Source organism: Triticum aestivum, chromosome 4B (genome assembly GCF_018294505.1).
Source record: "Triticum aestivum cultivar Chinese Spring chromosome 4B, IWGSC CS RefSeq v2.1, whole genome shotgun sequence".
In the NCBI taxonomy this organism is placed as follows: domain Eukaryota; kingdom Viridiplantae; phylum Streptophyta; class Magnoliopsida; order Poales; family Poaceae; genus Triticum; species Triticum aestivum.
In genome coordinates this window covers 144,971,796-144,979,329 of record NC_057804.1, presented here as the reverse complement: position 1 = coordinate 144,979,329, position 7,534 = coordinate 144,971,796, and the positions used below count along the sequence as shown (strand labels likewise).

Below are 7,534 nucleotides of genomic sequence, written 5' to 3'. Positions count from 1 at the left end.
AAAGCCTCTTAACGGGGCTAGCCCCGTTAGAAGGCTAACGGCATACTTTGCCGTCTGCCAGCAGATGGCAAAGGCTGCAGGCTCTTTGCCGTCTGCCAGCAGATGGCAAAGGCTGCATGCTTTGCCGTCTGCCAGCAGATGGCAAAGAGCCCAAATAGGCCAGCCCAAATTTTACATGTAGATGACACGTGGCCTCTTTGCCATCTGCCAGCTAATGGCAAAGCTCTTTGCCATCTGCCAGCAGATGGCAAAGTGATTATATTGCCCCATTTAATTTTGTTTTTTCTTATATCAGTTCATTTTCACAGAAAATCAAACACAAATATATTTATATGACCAATATAGCATATTCAACACATATTACCATTAGTCTTGAACACATATATATCCAACACATGTTACCAATAGTAGCATGTTTCATCCGTACATATACATAGTTTCATCAATATTACACAGTTTCATCCATAGGTAGCAAGTTTTACAAGGTCAAAACAAAAACTAAATACAAGCACTCCATCAACCCATTCTTCCGTAATCTTAAGCAAATCTGTAAAATGGGAAAGAAGAAAGTTAGAAGAAGAAGACTAGAAAAATAAGATTATTATGATGCGGAAATATGCATGGATTGTGAAAACTACTAGTACAACAAAGCTGCAGGTTGGCATAGTTCATGAACCATGTACATCATGACAATTCCATTATCATCCAATGCTCGACTATGAACAAAATTGAACAATTACACCTCACAAAGGTGGAGCATAGAACCAACAAGCAAGTAGAAGGGGTATAAGAGGACGTGAGGAGCTCACCGGAGGGGGTTCTAGCCTAGGCCGAGCTTCATCACCATGGATGCGACTAGGGGAATCAGACGAGTCTACCATCATAGGAGCAGCAACACCACCACCGCCAAAACTGGAATGGCCGGAGCGAATCGCCATCATATGGGTCACCACCACCGAATGATCTTGCAAGGTGTAAAGTCTCCACATTTCAGTATAAACTAGTGGCGTCAAGAAACAAGAAGTAGCAGGCAGAAGGTAAATTCTAGTAACTGATGATTAGTAGACAAAAACAGGAAATAGATCGCACCAGTAGCAAAGTCCACTGCCGCAAGTCCTAAACATTTCATTCAGATCATATATGAAACTCACTAGTTTCTCCATTCTGAATGCTGGGACGATAGATGCCTTCAAGTCTGCGAGTGCAAAGAGTGAGGTGGGGATCAGTAAATATCAAGGATGTTGTTGTTCTGGGTTAAGCTAAGTAAAAAAATCAAGGGCATAACAGATTCAAGTCAACAAAAATTAACATGTGTACATCTTGCATAGACTATCATCATTTATAAAAGAAATACAAAACAAAATATGCAAAAGTTGTACAATGGTTAAGTGCTCACATTTAAATGCTCAAGATGCAGAACGCTTATTTACAATAGTTTAGGTTTTTAAATTTGTCATCTTGAAGCATCACACTAGCAAATGACATGAAAGATCACAGGAAATAACACTGCCCCCTGATCAAGTATACTCTAAGCATCAAAAAAGTCAAACAAGCTCATTGTGCATTTTCTTTTTCAGCATGAGACACAATAAAATGTCTAGAAAATCTATTGAATGGCATCAGTCCCAAATTCTATTTGGTGTGCTAGTAAATCTGGACGATCGATGAACATCAAACATATCAAGAAAAACAGTACACAAGGCATCAACCTAATTTCAGCAAGCAAATTAACTCAACTAGATGACCCCCCGCGCGTTGCTGCGGAAGTGTGAGCAAGTAATTTTGTGTGGATATAAGGGGGGTGATTATCAATAGGAATACATGAGTATGGTCCAAATAGAAATAGATGTTTTCAATCAAGATAATCTTGTGTTACCTCCCAAACAAAAAAACTAAATTAAATCATGTGTTATACACAACCATACTAAATAAATAGTTTCTTTAGATATCGTAACAATTAATTATTAATGTGCAAAGAGATAATATAATTAATTAAGAAAATAACAATCAAATAAGTGACTAATAAGATTGCTTCAATTTCCATCATACTAATATGTGGGAATGAGATAATGATCAATAAGCCATATGCATGAGCTATGGAACATATATAACATAATAATGTGAAGGTCAGAACAACATACACCTTCATCTTAGACCATAAATTACAGTACAAAATAAATTCAAATTTCTTACCTTGGTAAAAGTAGAAAGCTTGCAAAGAATGAGTATTTTTTAGAACGAATTTCCTGAAAAGCCAAATCTGCAGGCTCAACATGGGACTATGTCAGAGTTGCACCTGCACCATCTGTGAATCCCCTTTCGATGCTCAAGGCAATCCACCGAGAAAGTTGAGAAAATGCTATGATCGTGAACTGCCTTTTGGGGTGTAAAGCACAATATCAAAGAAACATTAATTATTCCATTGTAGTCAAGTCTGAACTCTGAACTACACATATGAGAAAATTAATGATAGAAATAACATTCCGAGCTCTATTGAACTTTTAATCCGAAAAAATGTTAAGTAATGGTGGATGACATACGTGTCATTCTCTGAGTTCTACTATTAGGATTTTCTAAAAGAACACGGTGCAACAATTTGCATAACAAAAATGTTCTCAGAAAAGTTTGCATAACAAAACTTAGCTGTGGTTTCTAATTTCTAATTCTCGGTGGAGAGATCATAAATATTTGATTGCTAGTTGCACCACATCATTGATCTGCACAAAGATTCAATTTTAGGTAAAACAAAAGTGTGTCTGCTATTCAGGCACATGCTCAAAGAATATGAAAGAAAGAAATAGAACTAAGAAAACATGGTAGACTTGAAACAAAAATTACAGTATGTTCAAGATCAATCAGCATTTGTGGATAGATGACCCGATGGACGTCCATCCAGGGAAATTGACTGTTAACGAATTGGCATTTGTGGACAGATCAACAGAAGTACATATATAGGGGACATGACTGTCGGAGACGAATCGACATTTGTCGACTGATCATGACGGACATAGGTATGGGGGACCTGACATGAGGCGCCAAACATGTCAGGTATGACAGATTGGATCATGCCTGCTGGGGCTGGGGCAGGGCTGTTACGTCCGGTCAAGATGTACGAAGTGTGTCTAGAACGTCGACGCTATAACTGCACAGATCCGAGCTTGAGACAAAAGAAGGAGGCCTCAGCAGCTACTGATGGCAAACCTGTGCTTGGAGAAGTTGGGACTTGGGATAGCTGCGGGAGATGCAGTTGGTTTCGATCCAGGGCTTCAAATCTTGCTTGGGCGTTTGAGCCATTCAGTAAGTAGGGTTGGTACTAAAGGTAGATATCAAATTAGTTGAAAAGCATGTTCCTGCTCCTGAAAAAATTACAGAAATTTTATAGGCTGAAGAAAAACTATATATAGAAACTATAATAGTCTAGGACTAAAGAGGCTAATGGCCATGGAAATCAAATACTAACAATATTTTGAGCCCTCGTATTGAACAGATAGAACAACAAATACACAAACGTGAGAAAAACCAGTTGAGTATGAAAGAACCAAATTAAAGCATGGAAACTTAATCTAGGTAGGGTCAGGTGAGATGATTCATGGTATCTACCACGGAGATGGACCCCTCTCCTTGCATGAAAAAATATGGGCAAGAAATTAGGTGTACCATTTTATTATTAGCTTTAATAGGATAGCCTCACCTCAATTCTGGTGACATCGGTTGTGAACCTTTGAGGCAGATTAATACCTAGAACATGCAAGTCGAGTTATCTATGTAGGCTATAAATTGCTCACTTTTCTGAAGCAATCAGAGATCGAGAACGAAGAGAGCGCCTACTCTTTCTCTTCGACTGCAAGCCACACTGATTGGCTCGTCAGGCACCACAACGGAGCAGATGGAGGGGCTATCCTTGGTGGAGCTACGACGGTGCAGGATGGCTGGATTGGTGTGCAGGGTAGCCGCAGCCGGGCGAATCCTATGCGGACGGTTGGGCGAAGCCGATGTGGGTCCGGGCCGCTTAAAGAGATAGATGACAGCTAAAAACTGACACTGAATCTATAAGGTTCAGTACAACAGAGTTGGGGCAGAGCCACTGTACAATACTGTATCGAGGCAGCAACCTAATTTCAGTAAGCAAATTAACTGAATTGAAAGAGATAAATCTTGTTTGCTTCTTGGCACCCCACACTCTACTCCACTACAGATGTACCCGAACTAATTTGCAATCAACCCTGAATAGTAAGTAGAGTAGATTTCAGAAATCTGGAACTAAACTAACCTAATTAATCATAACAAGGTGGCATGCATAGAAATCTGGAACTAAACTAAGAACTTCGAATTAAAAGAGGAGAAGCAAAGGTTCAGGAATTAGTTGCTCCCCTACCGACGCATTGGTTGTCGAGGTTGAGGAGGTTGTGTCCATGGCCACACCATCGACCTGAGCTGCAACCCAGCATCCGCCGCAGACCCGTCTTTGCGCTCGAAAGAGACGACCGCTTCAGACCCCTCCTAGCTCCCCTCTGACGGTGGTCTCCTCCTTGTTCATCCTCCTTGTTCATGTTAATTGCATTCAGCTAGAAAGTAGAGTACAATCCTGATAATTACATTCAGCTACTGAAATAAGGTAAGACAATATTCTGCCAATCATCACCCACTGGTAAACGATGATCTCAACAAGGTAAGACTGCAGACAATTGACCTTAAAGAGATGTATGTAACTAGCAGCTGTGCACTCACCTGCCATTCCATGAATAACCTGCAACTACTCTCACCCACTGGTCAATATTCCAACTAATACTATGAAGCCTCAGCTTACAAGAACACATTTGAGTTTAAGGTGATTGGTTATATCTCCGTGATCATGTTCATTCTGAAAAGCTTTATTCCATAGCATGACCCAATAGACAAATGTATGTCAGTTTAAGGAATAGAGAGGTCCTATATCATGGGAAAACAGAGCATGTGAGCATCAGCATACACACTGCCTACAAGCACATGCCCGCAGCCCCGTGGCAACAATCGTTTAGTTTGCTCTAGTGCAACCAAAGAGGCAAAGAGCACCAAATACAGTTTACGGTGAAAAGACTTATCTATCATCTCCAGTTTCATATCACAAACACACATACTGGATCAACTAATCTGGATCATGAACTTACTTTTGCACCTTATTTCAAAAATTATGTAGCAAATGGTCAGTAACGTCCCCTTTACTTCTCCAATTGTGTTGTCACACAACAGGCCTGGTTCTGTCCTCCTTGAGAATGAACAGGGAGTCGCGCGAAGAGGGAGCCCCGCTCGTCTGCGGGGAAAAGCGCGGAGGTGGCCCTGGCTGGGACGATGTCGGGGGTCGGGACGGACGAGGCCCGCGCCGGGCCCCGCTGGACTATCCCGCCGTCATCGTCGGAGTAGAATGAGGAGGCGGCCTTGGATGAGGCGAGGAGGGCGGCGAGTGGGGAGGAGGCCGTTGCACCCTGAGTGCGGCCGCGGTGGCGGACGTGGCGGCGGCGAGCGTGCGCGAGCTAGAAAGGATGGAGTGGCGGCGAGATTGCATCTGGGGGCGGCGACGATGGAGTGGGATGGGATAGGGTTTGGGTGGTTGGGCTGCCCGGAGGGTGGGGGTTCTTTTTCTTTTTTTTGTTTAGATAAATGGGATGGATGGATGGATGGATGGATGGATGGATGCCATGTCATAAATCCATGACACAAACATTTCAACCAATGAGAACAAAAATAACCCCACAGTTTTTTTACCTGGAAAAAAATAACCCCATCTCTTTGCCATCTGCCAGCAGATGGCAAAGAATCTTTACCGTCTGCTGGCAGATGGCAAAGAGGTGGGGCTGGTACGCCGTTACACTCTTGACGGCCACAATATTTGCCAACCTCTTTGCCATCTGCTAGCAGATGGCAAAGATTATTTGCCATCCACTAGCAGATGGCAAATAATTGGCTGATGGCAACCATGTTCTTTGCCGTCTGTCAGTTCTTTGCCATCTATTTTTTATAAGCAGATGGCAAAGACGTTCTTTGCCATCAGCTGGCAGATGGCAAAGAGCTGGCTGATGCCAAATTCCCAGTTTCCAGTAGTGATGAAAGCCGTCGTCTCCTGTCCTTAACTACCATCTTGATCTGATAATAACTAGAATAAGCATCCAAAAAGCTCAATCACTCACAACCCACCGTGGCATCAATAATCTGATCAACACGAGGGAGAGCAAACGGGTCAGCCAGACAGGCCTTATTAAGGCCTGTATAATCCACACACATACGCCAAGTGCCGTGTAACGCCCCAGATTTGTTGCGCCAGGTGTCCGCCAGTTATTTGCCGTCATTGCCTTGTCATTTGTTTGCATGTTGCATTTTATCATGTCATCATGTGCATCTCATTTTGCATACGTGTTCGTCTCATGCATCCGAGCATTTTCCCCGTTGTCCGTTTTGCAATCCGGCATTCCTATGCCCTCTGGCGTTCCCCTTTTGTCTTCTGTTGTGAGCGGGTGTTGAACTTTCTCGGAATGGCCCGAGGTTTGCCAAGCGTCCTTGGTATAGCACCGGTGGACCGCCTGTCAAGTTTTGTGCCATTTGGAGACTGTTTGATACTCCAACGGTTAACCGGGTAACCGTAAAAGCCCTCTTTGTGTTGCAGCCCAACACCCCTCCAAAGTGGCCCAAAACCCATCCAAACCCCCTCCATGCTCTCCGCCGTTCGATCACGATCGCGTGGCCGAAAACCGTGCCCCATTTGGACTCTCCTAACTCCTAGAATCTATAAATGAGCCCCTCCCCCGAAATTCCAAGTCCAAACCCTAGCCCCTTTCTTCCTCCGCGCGCCGGACACGTCCGCCCGGCGCCGGACACGTCCGCCGCCGCCCCCTCGCCCAACTAGGGAGCGCCACGTGGCACTCCCCGCCGCCTCCGCCGTACGGCCCGCCCGGCCCGCGTGCCCGCGCCGCCGCCCGAGCGCGCCCGCACCTTCGCCCATCGTCGCCGCCTCGCCGAAGCGCTCCCGCGCCGCCGCCCGCCACCTCCGCCGGCGACCGCCGCCGCCCCGCCACCCTTCGCCGCCGGCGCGCCGCGCCCGAGCCGCTCGGCCCGACCGCGCGCCTCCTCGCGCCACGCCGCACCCGCGCCCTTCGCGCCCCGTCCGGCCGGAGCTCCTCCGCCCGGCCGCGCCTCTCCCTTCCCGCCGGCAGGGGCACCGCGGCCCCGATTTCCCCGCTGGAGCTCCGCTCCTCGCCGGACGCCACCGCCGCCTTCCTTCGCCAGCCACCCCGCGCCTCCTCGCCGCCCCGCGCCGGATCCGGCGAGATTCGGCCGGAGGAGGTCTCCCCATAGGATGCACACATCAAACATGTAAACTTGATCAATGTGCTACATCATGCCATATTTACAGGGGTGTATTCCATGTATTTTTGTGATCAATGTGGTGACTAGAACAAGCATGCAAACTAGGCTTCGTGATGTTGCTGATTTCAGTCCCTGTTCTGCTGTTATTTTTATGCCATGTAAACTTGATGCTACAGAGAGATCCAAGCATATTTTG

At 45.6% G+C, this 7,534-nt stretch overlaps 1 long non-coding RNA gene across 5 annotated transcripts; it reads right to left on the bottom strand.

Moving 5' to 3' along the window:
* Positions 1-327: 327 nt before the first annotated feature.
* Positions 328-4,046, bottom strand: LOC123091526 (uncharacterized). Of its 5 annotated transcripts, XR_006443255.1 has the most exons (7): positions 3,829-3,997; positions 3,692-3,738; positions 3,202-3,356; positions 2,194-2,717; positions 1,090-1,195; positions 810-964; positions 328-547 (listed from the first exon to the last, which is right to left on the bottom strand). It is a non-coding gene; the product is annotated as an uncharacterized lncRNA (long non-coding RNA). The 5 variants fall into 5 exon arrangements; XR_006443253.1 differs by having other exon boundaries at positions 2,194-3,356; positions 3,829-4,046; XR_006443254.1 differs by lacking the exon at positions 3,692-3,738 and having other exon boundaries at positions 3,786-3,997.
* Positions 4,047-7,534: the final 3,488 nt, after the last annotated feature.